Here is a 20,554-nt window from a genome sequence, read left to right on the forward strand (position 1 = left end):
CCTTCCTTGCCCTGTGTGTCTGCTCGCTTTGGATTTGTGTCTGTGCCCCCCACCGGGGGCTGAGGGCCCTGGGACAGGGACTCCGTGGTTCTGTCTCCTGGGTCCCCTCCCTGGCCACCCCCAGGCTCACTGCCCACCCCTCTTTTTGTGGGAGCGCAAGGAGGAGATGTTCAAAAACCCCCAAACACATCTAGATGTTGGTCACGCGCGCTCTCTAAATAGTCGCACGTCCCCTGGCCCTTTTTTTTTTTTTTTTTTTTTGACAGGCAGAGTGGACAGTGAGAGAGAGAGACAGAGAGAAAGGTCTTCCTTTTGCCGTTGGTTCACCCTCCAATGGCCGCCACGGCTGGCGCGCTATGGCCGGCGCACTGCGCTGATCCGAAGGCAGGAGCCAGGTGCTTCTCCTGGTCTCCCATGGGGTGCAGGGCCCAAGGACATGGGCCATCCTCCACTGCCTTCCCAGGCCACAGCAGAGAGCTGGCCTGGAAGAGGGGCAACCGGGACAGAATCCGGCACCCCGACCGGGACTAGAACCCAGGGTGCCGGCGCCACTAGGTGGAGGATTAGCCTAGTGAGCCGCGGCGCTGGCCTATTATAGAGACTTGGAACTATACTCAAGCATGGGTGACTATTTTCTTTTAAGGTTTTATTTATGTATGTGAAAGGCAGAGTTAGAGAGAGGGAGAGGGAGAGGGAGAGAGAGAGAGAGAATCTTTCATTCGCTGGTTGACTCCACAAATGGCTGCAACAGTCAGGGCTGGGCCAGGCTGAAACCAGAAGCCAGGAAGCCAAGGGTTTTTTCCAGGTCTCCCCCGTGGGTGCAGGGGTCCAAGCACTTGGACCGTCCTCCACTGCTTCTCCTGGCACATTAGCAGGGAGCTGGATCAGAAGTGGAGCAGCCGGGACTCGAACTGGTGCCCATATGGGATGCCGGCGCTGCAGTGGGCAGCTTCACCAGCCACTCCACAGCGCCAGCCCATGAGTGACTGTTCAAACAGAACCCATCTGTGCACCACCCAGCTTCCCCATCCTGAAGATGCTGGAAGCATTGCCGGGGCCACCCTTCTGGATGTAACCAAATCCGTTCATTTCTGAGCTGTTTGGAGAGAGACAAACGCGACATCTATAATCATATCCAGCTTCCCTCCTGGAAAGGGAGCCAGCAAATGGCTCGTTCTCCCTTTGATGGGAAAGGCGGCGCCCCGCCCCCCGTTTCAGCCCGTGAGTAGGTAAGATGCAGAGACATACACAGAACAGTGCCCAGCCTCCAGGGAGCGATTATCTGCATTTATCTTATCACGATAATGCCAGACCGAGCCCACACAGAACAAGGCCTGCAGTCTTTGCAACTGGGCTTGGGTTCCCAACCACCAGTTGAGTTTATAAATCCACTGTCCTGGGCGGAAAACAATTTGAAAGGCAACATTGTTCCTGGACAAGGCTGTCACTGTGATAACCCAGCTTGTGTGGCTCCCGTCTGCTAATAAACTGCCCGCCCCAGGCTTAGGGCCAGAAGCCCTTGGCAGGAGGGTGAAGGAACTTCAGAAAGTTTGTGGAAAGGGAATTAAAAGTTTATTTTGGTGCAAAAAAAAGCCTTTTAGAATCTGTGCATAAAGGGGTCTTCGAAAATTCATGGAAATGTGCATTGTGGAAAAGCTAGGCATGGACTCTTTTTTTTTTTTTGCATCAAAATACACCTAACCTTTAATTTCATTTTTCCAGTGAAGGTCCTTTGCAGTTTCTCTTCCTTGTTGAGCCCGTCCAGCAGTCAGCTCAGAGGGGGCAGTTACAGGGTCCCTAGGATCAGGGGGTGGCAAGTTCTGTCCCCAAGGATGGGCAAAGGATGCACACCCTGGCACACCCTGGCACGGGACACGGCTTCGCCTCGACGGAGGGTTTCTCAGAGGGAGGGCTCAGCCACCACCAGGGGTTTGTTCTGAAGTGTAGCCAGCCCTTTGCTGTAGATAGGGGACTTTTGGCTTCCTTGACGTGGTTTGTTAGCAGTGGCTGCTGGTGGCAACTGTGGGGAGTTGAGTGGAACCAAACCCTGCTCCCTACGCAGCCATCCTCTGTCCCCGCCTTTACTGGGGAGGCGGGAGGCAGATTAAAGAGAGACACCTTGTTCTGGGGCCTTAGTGGTCAGGAAAGTTTCTCAAGTAAAATGCAACATACAAGAGTACTCTGCAGACTGGAGAACCCACGTGAAATTAACGCCACGTGAAGTTCGGGTGGTGCAGTCAGGAACAGAAAGAAGACGGCTGCAGACACAGGGTAGCCCGGGCCCGGGCAGTCATCCTGAGCTGGGGCCAAGGTCGTGGATGCCAGCGGCTGCTGTTGTGGTGCAGCAGGTTGAGCCGCCAGCTGCGGTGCTGGCATGCCACGTGAGCACCGGTTTGAACCCTGACTGCTCCACTTTGCTAATGCACCAGAGAAAGCAAACTACAGGCAAGCACGTGGACACCTGTGCCCAAGTGGGAGACCTGGATGGAGTTGCAGGCTCCTGGTTCGTCCTGGCCCAGCCCTGGCCATTGCAGCCATCTGGGGAGTAAATCAGTGGATGGAAGATTTCTCTCTGTGTCTTTCTTTCTCTCTCTCTGCCTTACACATAAATTTTTTTTTAAATGTAGATAAATGCTGGGGTCAGCACTGTGGCATAGCAAGCTGAGCCTCAGCCTGAGGTGCTGGCATCCCTTATGGGCTCCGGTTTGTGTCCTGGCTGCTCCTCTTCCAATCCAGCTCTCTGCTGTTGGCCTGGGGAAGCAGTGGAAGATGGCTCAAGTGCTTGGGCCCCTGCACCCACGTGGGAGACCCGGAAGAAGCTCCTGGCCCTTGGCTTCAGATCAGCCCAGCTCTGGCCATTGCTGCCATTTGCAGAGTGAACCAGCAGATGGAAGACCTTTCTCTCTGTCTCTCCCTCTCTGTAACTCTGCCTTGCAAATAAATAAATACTCTTTAAAAAACGGTAGGTGCTAAAAAGTGTCCCCTGGGGCTGTTGTAGTAACAAGCTGACCACGTTACACAATGCAGGCCACAGGCAGGTCTTGGGAAAGGTAGGTAGCAACAGTGTTAACAATAACCTCGTTTGTAGTAATATTTGTGATACAGTTTCTAATATCATTATCAGAGGCAGGCTCCCAGGAGTACTGGAAAGAGGGGAATGGGTCCCTGCAGATATGTTGGAAGGCTCCTGATGGGGTGTGGCCATGGATCAGAAGGAAATCAGAGGTGGAGGGGTGCACGGTGCTCCAGCAAGGAGAGTGGGGTTTGTGCATTAGACAGCGGTCAGCACGTGGGGCTTTAGAGGGAGGCTGCACTGCAGAGCGGAATCCGCTAAGCCCAGAGGAACTGACTTCGTGGCTGGGTCTCAGCTTGAATGTGGAGGAGGCACTTCCCCTCCCCAGCCTCAGTTCTTTGATCTGTAGAATGGGGATCCATACCAGTCACCTCCCACGCTGCGTGCACCCTGGTCAGCCCCTGTGGCCATGGAGCTGATGGTGTGATGACAGGGGAGGCGGGGAGGGGGCCAGCCAGACACAGAGGCCCGGATGGGGCTCCAGGTGCTGGCTTAAGCTCCCTCTGCTGTTGCTATTTCCGATCCCCGGGCACCCCAGCTGAATGCCAGACTACCCCCCACAAGCTGTTGCCTCCCGAGCTCATCCATAAGCTATAATTAGAAACAGTTTTTTCTCCACTTAATTGTTGTCTGTCTCTCCTCGCAGACTCTTGGCCCATACCAGGGTCTGTCTCGCCACGCCCGGCATCCAGCTGTTGCGGACGTGCCCCAGCCCCCACAGTCTCCGAACAGACTTGTGCAGCAGAATGGGAGTCTCCCACGGTTCTAAGCTCTCTGGAGCCTCCTGGGGAGACCTTCTCAGCCTCTGCGGCCCCTGGTGGCCCCAGGCCTCCCTTGGCTTGTGGCTGCATCCGGGTCCCTGCTTCACACTCTGTCTCCCTAGAAAGACACTGTCATTGGAATTAGTACCTCTCCCCCCGATAATCCAGGACAGTCCCATCTGCATATCCTAATTTAATGAGATATGCAGAGACCCCTTTTCTTACTTTTAAAAATTTACTTATTTATTTGAAAGGCAGAGAGAGAGAGAGAGAGAGAGATCTTCTTTCCGTGGGTCATTCTCCAAATGGCCTCGGGGCTGGGCCAGGCTGAAACGAGGAGCTAGGAGCTGCATCCTGGTCTCCCATGTGGGTGCAGGGACCCAAGTATCTGGACCGTCCTCCACTGCTTTCTCAGGCACATGAGCAGGGGGCTGGATCGGAAGCAGAGCAGCCAGGACTCGAACCGATGCTCCAATATGGGATGTTGGCATCGCAGGTGGTGGCTCAACCCACTGCACCACCATGCCGGCCTCAACGCATTTTCTACCTAAGATGGCAGGTTCCAGGCCATGAGAATTTCTGGGGGCAGCCCAATCCCCTACCTTCTCCTTGGGTGAGGTTTCTCCCGCAGTAGAAAAAAGCTCATCAGTGAGCACTGGCCAGGTGTTCAGGGGCTGCAGGGCTCTGCCGTTGGCACAGGTGCAGCAGGGCACAGCCTGTCTGGTCCGGTGGGAGGGACTAGTGTTGAGGAGTCAGCTGGGGGACAGAGAGGGCAGGGACGAATCCAGCAAGGGGTGGAGCAGAGTGGGACCCAGCAGGTCAGGGATGGGAGCAGGTTCTGTCTCCAGTGAGGGCTCAGGTGAGGCCCCTGTGAGGCAGGGACCCTGAGGCAGAGACCTGAGTCGAATAAGGGGCGGAGGCAGCAGGCAGGCTGGGGCAGAGTAGCCAGAGGTGGATTTCTCACTTCTGTCCTCGCAGCCCTGCTCGCTGACTTCTGTGTAGGCTGTTCCCTTGATCTCCCAAGAGAAACAAGGAATTCCTCATCCGGCCGAGGGCAGGGGCAGAGGTGCCGGGATGGACGTGCACCCGAGCCCACCTCCTCCAGGCCACACAGCCGGGGTGGGAGCATCTGCAAGGCAGCCCAGTGACAACTGCCAGCAGCCCCCAGCCCTGGGCCATCTCACAGGTGGACAGGGTCGGTTAAAGGGAAAATGCTACTGCAGATTTTGGTAGATAGTCCCTGAGAGGACCCCTCAGTCATAACCCCTGTCACCTCCTTCCCCAAGTGTCTGTGCCTTGTGCACCATCTTCCTGCCTCCAGTGCTAAGCTGGCTTAGTCCAGAACTGCTGGAGTTGATGGACAGGGAGTGTCAAAGCCAGCCACGATGTCCCTCAGTGATAGGACTGAGGAGGGGAGTGCCGTGGGGCCACCCTGCAGATGGTAGCTTGGTAGCAGAGTGGCAGAGATCACGGGTATCGTGACTTCAAGGAGACCCCGACTCTGTAGCCTGTTCAGTGGGGCCCAGAGCGCAATGCTGCCAAGGGCACAGTTCCCCTGGGAACCAGCACCAGCTTCCCTTACTGCTGTTGGTGGTGTCCACTGACATATTCTGAGCCTGACCGTGACCTCCTGGTGGGTTTTGTAAGATCAGCCTCAGTGCACACTGAAGGTGGGTTTTGTAAGATCAGCCACAGTGCACACTGAAGGTGGGTTTTGTAAGATCAGCCACAGTGCACACTGAAGGTAGGTTTTGTAAGATCAGCCACAGTGCACACTGAAGGTGGGTTTTGTAAGATCAGCCTCAGTGCACACTGAAGGTGGGTTTTGTAAGATCAGCCTCAGTGCACACTGAAACCCTGCCTCGGGATCCCACTGCACACCAGTGCTCAGCAGAGCCTGAGAAGCGTGTGGCCACCCTGCCCCACCCCTTACTGGACTCAGTTTCCCCAAGGTTGTGGCCACTGGTCAGGGCTGAAGGCTGAGAAGCCCAGCACCACTTCCCTCTGCCTCCTCCTCTTCCCCAACAGCTCCCTGAGAGGGGCTCACCTCCAGGCCAGTCCATGAATTCAGCATAGACAGGACTCGACCCCCTTGGGGGAGTCAGACCCAGGAGGAGGACACAGTGCGCCTACCATCAAGCGTTTCGGTTTGTCTGGCCACCCCGCCTCTGTGGCAGCCACCTTGTTCTGCGTGTGGCCCAGGCCCAGCCATCAGCACACACACACACACACACACACACACGTCAACCCCTGTGCACAGAAACAGCTGGATTTGGCTTTCAGGGCACACTTTGCCGACCTCCACTGTAGGTGGTGGGGAGCTACGGAGTTGTGTCTTTGTCTTTAATTCATTTAATTGAGAGGCAGAGAGAGAAAACTCACATCTGCTGGTTTACTCTCCCAATGCCCCCGATAGCAAAGCTGGGAGCTGGGACCTCCATCCGGGTCTCCCACGTGGGTGATCGGGACCTCATCACTGGAGCCATCACAGCTGCCTCCCAGGGTCTGCGTTAGCAGGAAGCTGCAGTCAGGAGCCAGAAGCAGGAGTAGAACCCGGGCCCTTCCATGGGGCTCAGGGGCTTCTTGACTGATGTCTTAACTCTGAGCCTGACGCCCGCCCCATGGGGTGTGTGAGTGTTTGTGCGCTGTTGGAGGCTGGCCCGGGCACCCTGCCTGCTCTGCTCTGTGCTCTGCTGTGGGCCTGGGTGGCTGTTGGGCCCTGCGTCGCCGAGTGCCATGGCTTTCCCATGAAACTGTGGTCTGTGCCACACTTCTAGAAATGCAAGATGCTTAGCACTGTAGGACCACCCAAGGAATGGATGGTTTATTGCTCCAGTTTTTTTTTTTTTTTAAGATTTATTTTATTTATTTAAAAGAGTTACAGAGAGAGGTAGAGACACACAGAGAGAGGTCTTCCATCTGCTGGTTCACTCCCCAGATGGCCGCAATGGCTGGAGCTGCGCCGATCCAAAGCCAGGAGCCAGGAGCTTCTTCTGGGTCTCCCATGTGGGTGCAGGGGCCCAAGAACTTGGGCCATCCTCCACTGCTTTCCCAGGCCATAGCAGAGAGCTGGATCAGAAGAGGAGCAGCCGGGACTAGAACTGGTGCCCATGTGGGAGGCCGGTGTTGCAGGCCAGGGCTTTAACCTGCTGCACCACAGCGCCGGCCCCTATTGCTCCAGTTTTTATAAGAAATATTTTAATAATATTTAAAAGCCTTTAAGCCTTTGGGCCCAGACCCACCAGGCATTGAGGCAGCTGCCTGGTGACAGCGCTCTGCAGAGTGGGCGGCTCTGCCAGTCTTAACATCTGGTTTGATTAAAGGTGGGAGGGAGAGAGAGGAAGGGCCCAGGCCACGGCTTGCTGGTGGGTCCGGTGGGGCCCGCGAGAAGCCGGCGCTCACACACGTGTTGGCGTGAGAGGGTGCCCGCACAGTAGGGTCCGCGGAAGCGCGTGCACAGATGGGGCCTCAGCCTTTCGACCTGGACGTGCGTGGAGGATGCCTTTAGTGCCTGCGTTGGTATTTCCCTCTCGGCTTTCTATTCTGGGCTTGGGACGCTTCATTTTCAAATTGATCCAGATGTTTGGTTTCCCCCGAAAGGTATTTGGCATCTGATAAAACCCACAGAATGCTGACAGGGCTTAAAATGCTTTGAACGCCGGACGGACCCAAGTTGCGTGTAACGTCAGCACTTGCTGGCACACAAGTCTTCAAGAGAGCAGACCCGGGGTAGGCGGGAGCCCGGTCCAGATAGGAGCGAGTGCGTGGACAAGGTGCCGCTCTCCCTGCTGTTGCTCCCCCCCAACCCCGTCCCACACTGGTCTGCAGGTAGCATTGTCTCATGCACTTGGATGTGAATACGCCTGCGTCAGTCTTTGTTTCCCTCTCCGTCAGTCTTTGTTTCCCTCTCCGTACTCACCGCCACTCCCCACCCCACCCCATCTCATTGCCTTGGGATTTGAGCCATTTAACAAAAACGCGCTCAGCACAAAGTGACAGACACTGGGGTAGACGGCGGTTCCCCGGGTCAGGCTCAGGCTCCAGGCTCAGCAAGAGAAGCGTCTTCTGTTACACTTCCCATCTAGCACAGCTGACCAAACTGCATCGCCACAGCCCAAAGAGAACCATGAGGGTACCGTAGAAAGTCGCAGGAAGAATGGGATTACAAGCCAAGTTCACTTTGCTGGGGAAAGTTGTGAAACCCTCACCTAGTTTTCTCCTAGTGCACACTTTCCGTGGACTGTCGTGTCCGGTCTGATACCCCAGGTGCAGGCCAGGCCCTGCGAGTGTCTGGGGACAGCCTTCGCGAACAAAGGGAGCCAGCACCCAGACGTGAAGCAGGTGAGACAAGCACACGCGCGAGCTCTGTTCCCGCTTAGTCCCCGCCCTGAGGAATGCCACAGGGTCACTGTTTCCATATCCATAGAACTAACGTGGAACAGCTGGGATGATTTAATGCGCCGTTTCCATTTCAGCCGCCTTGATCCAGCCCTGGGAACAGTACCTGGAACTCCAGAAGGAGGACGAAAAGTCAGCTCTTGCATTTCGGGCACAAAGTAGACACTCAGTAAGCATCCATTGAGTGGATGGATCTGAATCTGCTGTGCAGGCACTCGGATGTCAGGTTCCAAGTGGTTGCCCTGGCTCACTGGAATCTTTTTAAATAATAAATCTCAGAGGGGCTGGACCCATGGTCAGGCAGGTGATAGATGAAGGAGCAAACCTGGAACCTGAGACAGTGCTATCCTAGGACACCTCTGCACAGGTGCAGAGGATGCAGCCACTTGCCCAAGGTCACCACTAGAACACACTGGGGCTAAGACGCAGGCACAGTGTTTACCAGAAGTCTCTCCCTGCTCTCGGCTGTCCCACATTCCTGAGCCACGCTGGAAACTCATTCAGCAGCCACATCCCAGGGAGTCAGCATCTGTCTGTGTGTCTGGTTTTTTTTTTTTTTTTTTTTTTTTTTTTTTTTTTTTAAGCTTTATTTGAAAATCAGAGTTGGAGAGAACAGATAGAGATCTTCCATCTGCTGCTTCCACTCTCCCAGATGGCCAAAGCCAAGAGTACGGAGCCTCTAGGTCTCCCACAAGAGTAGCAGGGGCCCAAGTACTCAAGGACCTGGTCCATCTTCTGCTGCTTTTCCCAGGCTGTTAGCAGAGAGCTGCATCAGAAGTGGAGCAGCCAGGACTCCAGCTGGCTGCCCATATGAGATGGCAGTGTCGCAGGTGGCAGCTTTACCTGCTGTGTCACAACGCTACCCCCGGCATCTGTGTTTTGATGAAAGCTGCCCAGTGCTTGCCTTGAAAGTCGCCACTTAGGAGCCAAGGCCTCCGGAGCCCTCGTGTCCATGGGTGTGGCCCTTCTGCTACTTTCCACGCCCCCACTGTGGGCACTTCCTCCCTGTGTACTCAGGAGATCTGGGCTGGTTGAGCCGTTTCTGAGGTTTCCAGGTGACGGCTGCTCCTTGTCTGCCCCACTCCCAGCCACACCCTGGTGTTGACCTTGGTCTCCTCTGGATTCGTGCTGTCACCATCACTCCTGCCTGATGACATCCTAGTGGGGGCTCGGAGGAGGAGCGAGGGTCCCTTTCCAGCAGGCTCTGCCCCTCTCTCCCTGCCACTGCCCCATGGCACTTCTGGGGCATCAAACCTCAGTGGGAAAATTTGGAGGAACCTCAGGGCACAGCAGCACAGGAGGAAGAGAGGTGACGTCACTGTTCACAAGACAGGCCTTTTCCAGACTCCAAAGGGAAGAGCCCCCCTGGACCCCAACACCCAAAAGTGTTCCCAGATGAGCACCTGCCACTGCCCTGAGCTCCAGGCTTCTCTCTGGGTTTTCCTGCCTTGATCCTCTGACTCCCCAGCCATTTTTAGGAAACCCCACCAGACCTTCCGCACGGCTGGCTTCCATCTCTTCTTCCCAGCTGTCGGCTCCCAAGGCCAGCAGAGGCACGGATTCTTGAAGTTCCAGCGAGTCCTGCAGGGGGCTGCTGGCACCCCTGTGCCCTGGGGGATCCAGACGAGGCTCCTTGAGCACCACTCCCCAAGCCTGGGTGTGGGTGGGCCCTGCTCTTCTCCACGGACCCCCAAGAACGACGGGGAGTACTTGCCTGGCTCCTCTGTAACTTGTGAGACCCCTTCACGATGGGGCTCGTGTTCCCTTCACGCCGAGCCCTGGTCCTGCCTGTCTTAAATCACCCCCCTCTTACTTTTTGGATCTAACTAGCAGATACTGGCTAAGACACCCGCATTCCACATGGAAGTGTGTGGGTTCTAAACCTGCCACTGGCTTCCTGTTAATGCAGTGCTTGGAGACAGTGGCGATGACTCAAATAATTGGGTTCCTGCCACCCCCTGGGGGACCTGCATGGAGTTCCCAGCTTCGGTCCCCAGCTGTTGCAGACATTTGAGAAGCAAGCCAGTGGTGGAGAGGGAGTGTCCCCCACCTCTCTCTCTCCCTTCCTTCCTGCCTCTCCCTCTCCCTTTCTCCCCGTCTCCGTCTCTCCGTCTCTCTGTCTGTCTCTCCCTCTGTGTGTGTGTATGTGTGTGTGTCTGTGTCTCAAGCAAACTAAAATCCATATAACATAAAATCAACCATTTCCAAGTGAACGATTCAGAGAGATTCAGCACATTCACGATGTTTAGCAGCCACCACCTCTGTCTGGTTCCAGCCTTTTCCTCTACGCCAAAAGGAAACATCACGCATGCCCAGTCAGCATCCACATGGAACCTGGGCAATCCCCATCCTCCTCCTGCCTCCAGGAATGTGCCTACCTGGGGGCATTTCCCGTCGAGGGCTGAGGGGCCCTTGTGTCCATCCTCTGACACCTGGCGTGATGTCTTTGGGTTCATCGGCACCGTGGCATGGATCTGTGCTTCGTTCATTTGCATGGCTGAATTACGGTTGCCTGTTGAAGCACATTTTGTCGGCCCATTCGGGAGCTGACAAGCATTTGAGTTGGTTCCATCTCTTGTCGACTGTGACTATTGCTGCTACAAACGTGTGTGTACAAGGATTTGGTTACACACCCAGGAGTGCAGCGCTGGGTCATTTGCTCATTCAGCGTCCCCTCCTCCTGGCGTCCCCGTTTTAAACATTGTGTCCCAGTAGGCCTTTCATGTCCTACCCTAGCTGCCCACAGGCCCAGCTAAAAGCTGTCAGAGCGTATTAGGAGATTTTACTCATAAGGGGATGGCTAATTCCTTAGAAAAGGCAAATAGTCTTCCACGTGTCTCCTGGGAGTAGGAGGAATGAAGTTTGATCTCAACTGCACTTGGAATCACTCATTAACACTCTAGGGTGAAGTAGAGCATTCAGGTGCCAAGCCAGTCACCTCCAAGGCCATCACCATGCCGGGACACTGAGTACATACAGGAACTTGTGGTGGGGGCTGGACAGGGAGGGCTGGCTGCTCCACCCCACCCCAGGCACCCACTCTCAGACCAGCCCTGCGTTGCCTGGGGGCTGATAGGGCACCAGGCATGTGGAGGTAGGGTGCTGGAGTCTAAGGGCTGAGCGGACAGATATCACAAATAAACTTGTCCTGTCCACCTGCGGAACAAGGTCGGAGCTGGACTAGCTGCAGCAGCCTTGCCAGAGCTTGGTTACTGGGCCCGCTCCTAGCCCAGCACTGGCTTCTGCCTCCAACAATGGCGCTGCTTGGCACTTCCCCTGGGCCCTTCCTGCAGGCGTCTCAGGGCCTATGCTTGCTCTGCTGGGCACCTGCAAAGCAAAACTTCCTCGCTCAGCACCGACACAGGCCCCAACAGGCCCTCTAACTACAGCCTCAAAGCACTCTCACCTTCCCTCCAGCTCACAGCCCCAGACACTTGACAGTCAGCTCCAGCGGCCTCCAGAGCTGCTGGGTTTTTCCTTATTTGTACCCAGCCTGGGTCATTCAACTGGGATTGTGCAATCCTTACAGAAGAAGGGGCCCTCTGGGCTGTCATGGGACGTGTGTGGCCCCCATGGCGGCTCCCGGAGAGACGTGTGGCCGCTGCAATGTCGCTCAGCCTCGCAGAGCCTCAGTGTCAGCTTGTGTAAAATTGCAGTGGTTGTCCTTGGCTGGCAAAGGTTTGGGGGGTTCGACAGAGCAGCCTTGGTGTCCATGTGCATGATTGCTGCCTCGCTGGCCTCAGCAGCAGCAGCGGCGGCGACGGCGGCGGCGACAGCATTACTGAACTCCCTCTTCCATGGCTGGCCCCCAGGGGGGTCGCTGTCACGCTGCTTAGAATCTTTAGCAAGGCTCGCTTGTCTGGCTGTAGGCAAGCGGTGGGGGGTGGTGTATGGTGCTTGGCTAGGCAACATCAGCACGTTCTTTGTTTAACGGCCGGTGGCAGAGGCTTGGACCGCATGACCAGTGTGGTCCCCTCGTGTCTCTGATTTGGTGGCACTCTAATTTAAGCCTCCCCTGCTGCGAGTCAAGCCTGTGTGATAGGCGAGTCTACTGAGTGTTAGTCTCTTTCCAAGCTTCCCTTATAAACTCCCTTGTGGGGCCCCTGCTGGGCATTCGCAGCTGCGGCCTGGGGAAGAGATGGGCAGAGACCTGGCCCTAGGGCTCACTTCCTCCTCATTGGATGGAAACACCCGGCTGCAGTTGCTAAGAGGGAGCTCCACCTGCCAGGCAGATCTGGGGTCGGCAGGGAACAGCCCCAGGCAGCTGTACTTACCACCAAGAGCCAAGCAGGAGTCACGCACAGTCTGGAGGGCGGGTGGAGACAACACAGTGGGACCCAGGACTAGGCTGTTTGAGAGTGCATGCAGACCACAGTGAGCTTCCAGGAGGTCGTCATCAGACAGCGGGATCCGGACGCTGGACGATATGGTTCAGAACAGGGGCAGGAGACAAGGAACAAGCGAGACAAAGGCTGCAGTCCCAGGATAGCTCAGCGTCAGGGCCGAATATGGCAGCAACAGAGCTGGGACTCGGGGACTCATTCAGGCTTGGGAAAAAGGCAAAGAGGAGATGAGCCCCAAATTACTGGGCAGACACCCCCGAGTGTACCATATGTTACGTCAGGAGTCTTCCTAGGAACAAGACTGCCCTGCAGATGGGGTCACAGGGGCCAGCCGTGGACGGATCCGAAGCGTAGGCTGGAATGCCTGAGGTTCCGAAAATTTCAGCCAACTTCCCGCTGTTCCTAAATCATTGTCTAGGCCCAGCTGACCACCTCACACCCTTAAGTGTGTTCCAGGGAAGCCAAGCACCAGCTGTAAGGGTCCAGTGCAAACCCCTGAGAAACCCGAGCTGAACCCTCTTGGGAATCATAGCGTTTGGAAGAAAGTTCAAGTTCACTCTTCCCCTCCCTCGCACGACTCCAGCCACGTGGGGCTTCTGCAGGTTTCTCCAGCGTGTGAAAATCTTGCCCAGCTGTGGGTCTTCATTCTTGCTCTTTGCTCGACACGGAAAGTTCCTCTCCCCACAGTGCTCATTCTGTAAGTCACCCCGTCCCCCATCATGCTCCTGGTGCTGGTCTCAGTGTCCATTTCTCCTCTTCACGGGGTCTCCGACTGCCCTTCCTAAACACGGACTCTGTCTGAGCCCGTGCCCTGCAGAGCCCTGGGTCGCAGCTCGGTGTGTGCAGGGGTTGCTTGCCCACTTTTTCACTCGTTTCTCGTCTTTCTGCTCCCCAGCCTCGCAAGACCCTGGGCCCCAGTCTGTCACATTCACTCCTGTGTCCCTGGCACCCAGCATGGGCTTTGTCACGTAGGAAGTACCCAGTACATTGTTGCTGATCTATTGAAGGCATATCTGTTCAACAGAGATAGCTAGATGACCGTGTCCAACTCAACACTGCTTCCTCACCTCGCGTGGCCCATCCTTAATTGGTTCACCTGGAGTCAGAGGCATGGCCCATGAGCTAAATGTGTCGTCAGAACCCCCGTGGCCTGAGACAGGCCTTTGGGGAGCAGCCTAGAAACTGCAGAAGCAAAATGTGTTCCCTCCGCAGCCTTCTGATGAGAACACAGCCCCCCTTCTGGAAACAGGAGGAAGTGAGCGCCACAGGGACCACGTCGGGAGTGAGCCCCACAGAGATCACGTGGGGAGTGAGCCCCACAGCAGCCACGTGGGGAGTGAGCCCCACAGCGGCCACGTGGGTCACCAGAAGTGGGGGAGACCAAGCAGAGACACAGTGGTGCAGGTGCGTGGCGGTGCTGATCCCGGCCCTGTCTGGCTAGGGGACAGCATCCGTGTTCCAGTCCTTGGCTCGGGGGAGTCTCTCCACATCCTGCCAAGGTTGACGGTCACTGTCTAGGGTCCAGAGAGAAAGTGCCAGGAGTTACCCTTAGTCATTTTCGCCAGTACTGCTGGGGCAGGCACGCTTTGTCAGCTTCCCTGGTCGGAGAGAAAGGTCAGCTGTCCCGGCTTGTTGGCTCATTAGCATTCGCTGTTCACTTTTACGATGTGTTACTTAGCTCGTAAACTGTCTGCGTGCAGCGCTAGCCTGGACAAAGCCTCCAGGGCCACCAGCCGGACACTTAGGCCCTTGACTTTACCAAGATCTGGCGCCATAACCGTCCTGCCAATCCCCGGCGCTGGGAGCGGTCACAGGAGCCAGCCTCTGAGTCACGAGCTGCGGCAGGAGCCTGGCCAGCCTCCTGGCAGACAGAGGACCACACGCTTCTAACAGGCCTGGGGAAGTAACCCCGGGGCTCCCTGGGACTAACACAAGAGCAGAAGATCTCTCAGAGGAGCCACTGCAAATATTTGCCCTTAAAAGTTTGGGAAATCTAAAGCTCTTGGAGGCGTGGCACTTAAAGGGCCCCTGTGCCCCTGTGCGGTGACCAGATGGCCAGGGTTAGGGTTAGAAGGGGTCAGGCAGGACGATTCCCCTCTTACAAAAGCAGCCAGGGAAGAGCCCCAAGCTGCCAGACCCCCAAGTCCTGGGCCTCGGGCTGCTCTAGGAAATCCCCAAGCCATTCTGTAGCACTCACCTGGTCTCCACCTGCACTTTGCGTGCTTATTGATTGTGTTTACCTGAGTGGCAGAGAGACACAGACGGGGAGAAAATCAGAGACAGAGAGAGAGAGCGCTCCCGTCTGCTGGCTCCTGCCCCAAGTGCCCACAATATCCAGGGCTGGGCCAGGCAGAAGCCAGGAGCTGGGAACTCCATCTGAGATTGGCCACGCAGGTGGTAGGGACTCAAGTCCTTGAGCCGTCGCCTGCTGCCTCTCAGGGTGCACATTAGAAGAAAGCTGAGACTGGGAGGAGTCAGGGCTCAAAGCCGGGTACTCCGACGTGGGCGTCCCACGGAGCGTCTTCACCGCTGCTCCAAGCCTGCACCCCCTGGCAGCCGTACTCGGGTTCCCTGACCCTGCCTTTACCTAACCGGGGTTTTGCAGCAGTTCAGCACTTTGCTTCTTGATCAGAGTTTTTATGGGCCACGTGCTGGGTGTGGAATCCTCCACCACCTTGAATCTGTCCTCGACACCTGTCAAAGTCAGCCTCGGGGGTGGAGGAGCAAACCAGGACCTGAGATTCAGTTCTCCTCTCTTCCGTGGGGGCGAGTGCTTCCTCCATCCCTCTGCCCACTGTGCATCCCTTCCACCCGGGATCTGGTGAGAACTGGCTACATGGGAGAAGTCAGCATCGGGCTCTCCCCACAAGGCAAAGTAGAATGCAGAGCGCACCTGCAAGACTGTGCCCGGAGTGACGCCCTTTGCAGAAGCCACTGATAACTTGGCCACGTGATGGGCTTGTGGTTGGAGGGGCCAGGGCCTCGCTGTCCTGCTCTCTCCACGGAACAAGGATGGAAATGACTCCTTGTGAACACCCCGTGGGCCACAGTCCCTCTCACGGATGCTGCGTCCCAACGGAGAGACCAGAAGAAGGGGCAGGTGCCAGTTTCTGTGGAGTGTCGCTGATTTTTGGGGATGTCTTGAGATAATGCTATTGATCTTAGGTTGTTCAGATGGGAGGAGATCTGAACTTGTACCCCGAACTTGACACTGACTCATGAGTCAAGCAGGGCTGATGGGATGACAGCAGAGGGTTAGGGTTAGGGTTAGGGTTAGGGGTCGGGGTCTTCTGGTCTCTCCGTTGGGACGCAGCATCTGTGAGAGGGACTGTGGCCCACGGGGTGTTCACAAGGAGTCATTTTTTTTTTAACAGGCAGAGTGGACAGTGAGAGAGAGAGACAGAGAGAAAGGTCTTCCTTTGCCGTTGGTTCACCCTCCAATGGCCGCCGCGGCCGGCGCGCTGCGGCTGGCGCACCGCGCTGATCCGATGGCAGGAGCCAGGAGCCAGGTGCTTTTCCTGGTCTCCCATGGGGTGCAGGGCCCAAGCACCTGGGCCATCCTCCACTGCACTCCCTGGCCACAGCAGAGAGCTGGCCTGGAAGAGGGGCAACCGGGACAGAATCCGGTGCCCTGACCCGGACTAGAACCCGGTGTGCTGGCACCGCTAGGCGGAGGATTAGCCTAGTGAGCCGCGGCGCCGGCCAAGGAGTCATTTCCATCCTTGTTCCGTGGAGAGAGCAGGACAGCGAGGCCCTGGCCCCTCCACTGGAATGCACGGCTTCCTTTGGGTGGAAGTCGTCTCTGGAGGGAGATGGAGGTGCGGCGATGGTCCGGATGTGCAGCGTCCCTGGACACACCGGGGGCTCTCATGGAGTTCCTCCTCGTCCTTGACAAGCCTGGCTGCAGCCATGAGAACATCAGCGGGGGAAAAGGGTGGCGTGGTGGCAGGGTTGTCCCCAACTGAGGCCCCAGAGGGAGGAGGAGTGGAATCTGTGACTTCTCCTCTTCCGCTGCCACTCTGGTCTCTGTCCCGGGGGCGAACGGCTACCGCTGCCACTCCTGCCTCCCCTGGCCCCTCGCCACATCGGTCCTCACCTAGAGGCCCTCTAGCTGCTCCAGAGCTAAGAGCTGAACCTTTCACCAGGGACTCAGTACTGGCCAGAATTGAGAACAGGTGTCCAGGCAAATGCTTGGATCCGAACACTCGCAGTGGCATTGTGCACCATAGCCAGAGGTGGAAGTGGCCCAGAGGCCCACCAGCTCAGGAAGGGGTCAGCCAAATGCGGTGTGCCCGCACCATGGAATATTACTCACCCATGAAAAAGAGTGAGAATCAGTGGTTCGGATGCTGCCTAGGATACCCGCAGCCCACTTTGGAGTTCCAGGTTTTGAGTTCTGGCTCTGTTTCCAGTTCCAGTTCCCTGATAATGCACACCCTGGAAAGCAGCAGGTGACAGCTCGAGTGCTGGGGTCCCTGCCACCCATGGGGGAGGCCTGGATGGAGTTCCGGGTTCCTGACTTCAGCCTGGCCCAGCCCCAGCTGTTGTGGGCATTTGGAAAATGACTCAGTGTATGGAAGATTCTCTCTCTCTCTCTCCCTCTCTCTCTCTCTCTCTCTGTTTATCTCCTTCCCTCCCTGCCTCCCTCTTTCTCTCTGCTGCTGCTCTGCTTTTCAAATAAATATTTTTTCGAGAAAAGGGATGAAAAGTCAGACATGATACAGGGCATGGATGAACTTTGAAAAGCCTACACTCATGGAAGAAAAGCCAGACCCCAGAGATGGTGTATGGCCTGGGTTGTTATACATAGTACAGAGTGGAGGAACCCATAGAGTCCGAAGCAGGTACGTGGCTGACAGAGGCTTAGGGGTGTAGAAAGAGGCTGCTGATGGGTTTCGGGTTTCCTGTGGGGGTGGTGGAAACTGTCTGGAACTAGATCCTGGTGACGGTTGCATCCCCACCCCCACCCCGTGGATGTGTACAGGTGCAAGCACACGGGTGTTAAAATGGTGAATTCCATGTTGCATCAGAATTTTGCAACAGATCCTGACTGTGTACCATCAGGTTATCATCCCCTGGCCTGCCACGTCCCCCGGGTCACGAGGGAGCCCTGCTCTGCGTCCTCTGCAGAGCCCCTGGGTTGTCTTCAGCCACTGACCTGGCCACCTTCCTTCAGGAATCCTTGAAGGACCCAGGGGTGAGGCGTGGCTGTCCCTCCGGGTGTCCAGGGAGCTCCCGCCCTGCCCCTGCAGAGCAGGACTCCTGCTTGTGTTCTCGCTCTTCTCTGTGTCCACGCCTCTCAGGTCCTGAGCACCCGCGGGCGGAGCATGCCCAGTGCTGTTCTTTGTGGTCTGGTCCAAGAGCAAACAGGAAACATTTTGGGGACTGGCGGAGCCCTAAGTGCCCTCCTGGCCATCACAGCAAGCGCAGGGGGCCATGTTCTCCCTGGGGTCTCCCAGCGAGCGGAATGCGCCCGCCGTCTGCACACTCCCGCCTCGCACACCTCTTGTTCCCTTCCCACTGTTCCGCACGGAAGGCATTTTCCCAGAGGAAAACAAGCCTGTTAGAAGTGGTGATTCAGTTCCTGGATGTGCCCACACTCCCGACGTCACCATGCAGGACTGAAATGCGTGGACGCTCCCCACGCGTGAGTTCAATGGGCGACTCGCCCTTCACAACGGAGCTTTAGAGAGAAGTTTGCCGTGAGCTCAAAGAAAGCTTTACTGACATGTGGACTGTCCACTTCTGGGCGTGGGACACTAGTGCAGGAGTGGGCTTGGCTCTCCTCGGAGACGCAGGAGGGGAGACGGGCTCCAGCCAGATGACACCAGGAATCAAGCTAGGAGGAGAACGCAGCGTACTTGGGTGTTTCGGGATGATGTCATCTCCAGGATGGCCTTGAATGGCAGGGGAGGGCCTGGCATCTCCGCCTGCCCGCCCCTCCCCTGCTTCCTCACACATTGTGGGTGCCCCCCACCCCCCGTGGTCTGCCCTGTTCTAGTGACTCCTCTGGGAGGGTGGGTGACTTGGGAGACTGCGGGGGTCCCTCTGGCTTGGCTTTCCTGGCAGCAGTGCGGGTCTCTGCTGACGTGGTGTCCGCCAGCGTGGGCAGTCTGCACACCCACCATTTCTGCACGTGACTCCGATGCACACTCACGTCTGACAGCCATGGCCCGTGATGGACGTAGCGCGTGCCCTCTTTGCCCAGTTGGCAAAAACAGGGCGTGGAACAGTGGCCCTGGCACTTCCGGTTGTAAGTTTGCTCTGCCTGGGTTTTCAACGCGGTCCGCCTGACATCCCTCCTCCCTCTTATCTTTTCCCCAGAGGAGCTCTGCGTCCTCAGAATCCCCACCTCTGACCGAGGGCGGTGCCGCCGCCTGGATGCTGTCCTTTCCCTTTGCGGTGCCTACTGTGTGCGTGGTGAGCCAGGCCCATCCGATGTTGGGCATTGTCACTGGCCCCTGTGGTCCCCCTGTGATGGCTGGCCTGGGCTTGATGTACTGAGCCTCCTCCATTCCCCTGGTCCTCTAATGGCGTTCCCATTACAGCAGACTGGAAGGGAGGAAAGAGAGCTGATTTGCAGCAAGGAACAGAGAAAGAGGATGTGGATATGCTAAGCACTGGGACAGTGGAAGGGGCGTGGCTGGGAGCAGAGTCAGCCATTAGGACTTTGGGGCCCTGGCCTGGGAGGCCACCCACTGATGGTGGACCCACTTAGATAGGTAGGACAGACACAGCCCCACTGAACCACTGGGCACTCCACTCATGGGCGTGCTTATCTGCACCTCTTAAGAGCAAGGAATTTTGGTGGAATCTGGCGGTGTTGAATGGAAGTCCAAGGTATCCATGTGGAATCTTGCTTTTTGTTTGTTTCAAGTTGACACAGGTGTATCTTGTGAGATGATTACTGTAGTCAAGTCAGACACACCCCTTGCCTCTCATCGTTACATTCTGTGCTGTGAATGGTTAAGATCTACTCTCCTAGCAACCTTCCAGGATGCCATACAGTGCTGGGCACTGTAATCACCCTGCTATACGGTAGATCCCCGGAATTAGAGCCGAAGGGTCTCCCCCTTCCCACCACCCCCAAGCTCAGCAGTGACCATCTGCTGTGTTTTAGATTGCACATAGAAGTGAGACTGTGCAGTATTTACCCTATGATTTTTTTTAAATTTATTTATTTGACAGAGTTAGAGAGAGAGAGAGAGACAGAGAGAAAGGTCTTCCTCCCATTGGTTCACTCCCCAAATGGCCGCCACAGCTGGCGCGCTGCACCGATCCGAAGCCAGGAGCCAGGTGCTTCCTCCTGGTCTCAAATGCGGGTGCAGGGCCCAAGTACTTGGGCCATCCTCCACTGCACTCCCAGGCCACAGCAGAGAGCTGGCCTGGAAGAGGAGCAACCGGGACTAGAACCCGGCGCCCATATGGGATGCCAGTGCTGCAGGCCGAGGATTAACCATGTGAGCCATGGCTCCAGCCCCTACCCTATGATTTTATACATATATAAACAGATACAAGTAAACATATGCATAAACAGATGTGTGTGTGCACACGTGTGTGTGTGCATGCTTTAGTAGCCGTACATCCATTTCCCGGGACAGTGACACTGCGGTGACAGTGAGCACGCGTGATGCTCAGACACTGTCCACTCCTCACCATTCTCCAGTGGAAAGAACCAGGACCTCTTGGAGAAACGGTTCATTCCAGGACTGAGAAGTGAAAATACAAGTAACCTGGGAACTTCGGGGGTACCAGAAATTAAGGGTATCCTTGTAAAAGGATGCAGACATTTCAAAAAGGATGCAAGAGGCTGGCACCGCGGCTCACTAGGCTAATCCTCCACCTTGCGGCGCCGGCACACCGGGTTCTAGTCCCGGTTGGGGCGCCGGATTCTGTCCCTGTTGCCCCTCTTCCAGGCCAGCTCTCTGCTGTGGCCCGGGAAGGCAGTGGAGGATGGCTCAAGTCCTTGGGCCCCGCAC

General features: G+C 56.4%; 1 protein-coding gene and 1 long non-coding RNA gene across 14 annotated transcripts in view; both read left to right on the forward strand.

Annotated features, from left to right (window-relative positions):
• Window positions 1-20,554, forward strand: part of SLC39A11 (solute carrier family 39 member 11) — a 444,641-nt gene that overhangs the window by 402,075 nt on the left and 22,012 nt on the right. The window lies entirely within an intron of this gene.
• On the forward strand, window positions 562-9,761 carry LOC138845950 (uncharacterized). Its single transcript, XR_011383265.1, has 2 exons — window positions 562-5,467; window positions 5,653-9,761. It is a non-coding gene; the product is annotated as an uncharacterized lncRNA (long non-coding RNA).

Source organism: Oryctolagus cuniculus, chromosome 17 (assembly GCF_964237555.1).
Source record: "Oryctolagus cuniculus chromosome 17, mOryCun1.1, whole genome shotgun sequence".
NCBI lineage: Eukaryota > Metazoa > Chordata > Mammalia > Lagomorpha > Leporidae > Oryctolagus > Oryctolagus cuniculus.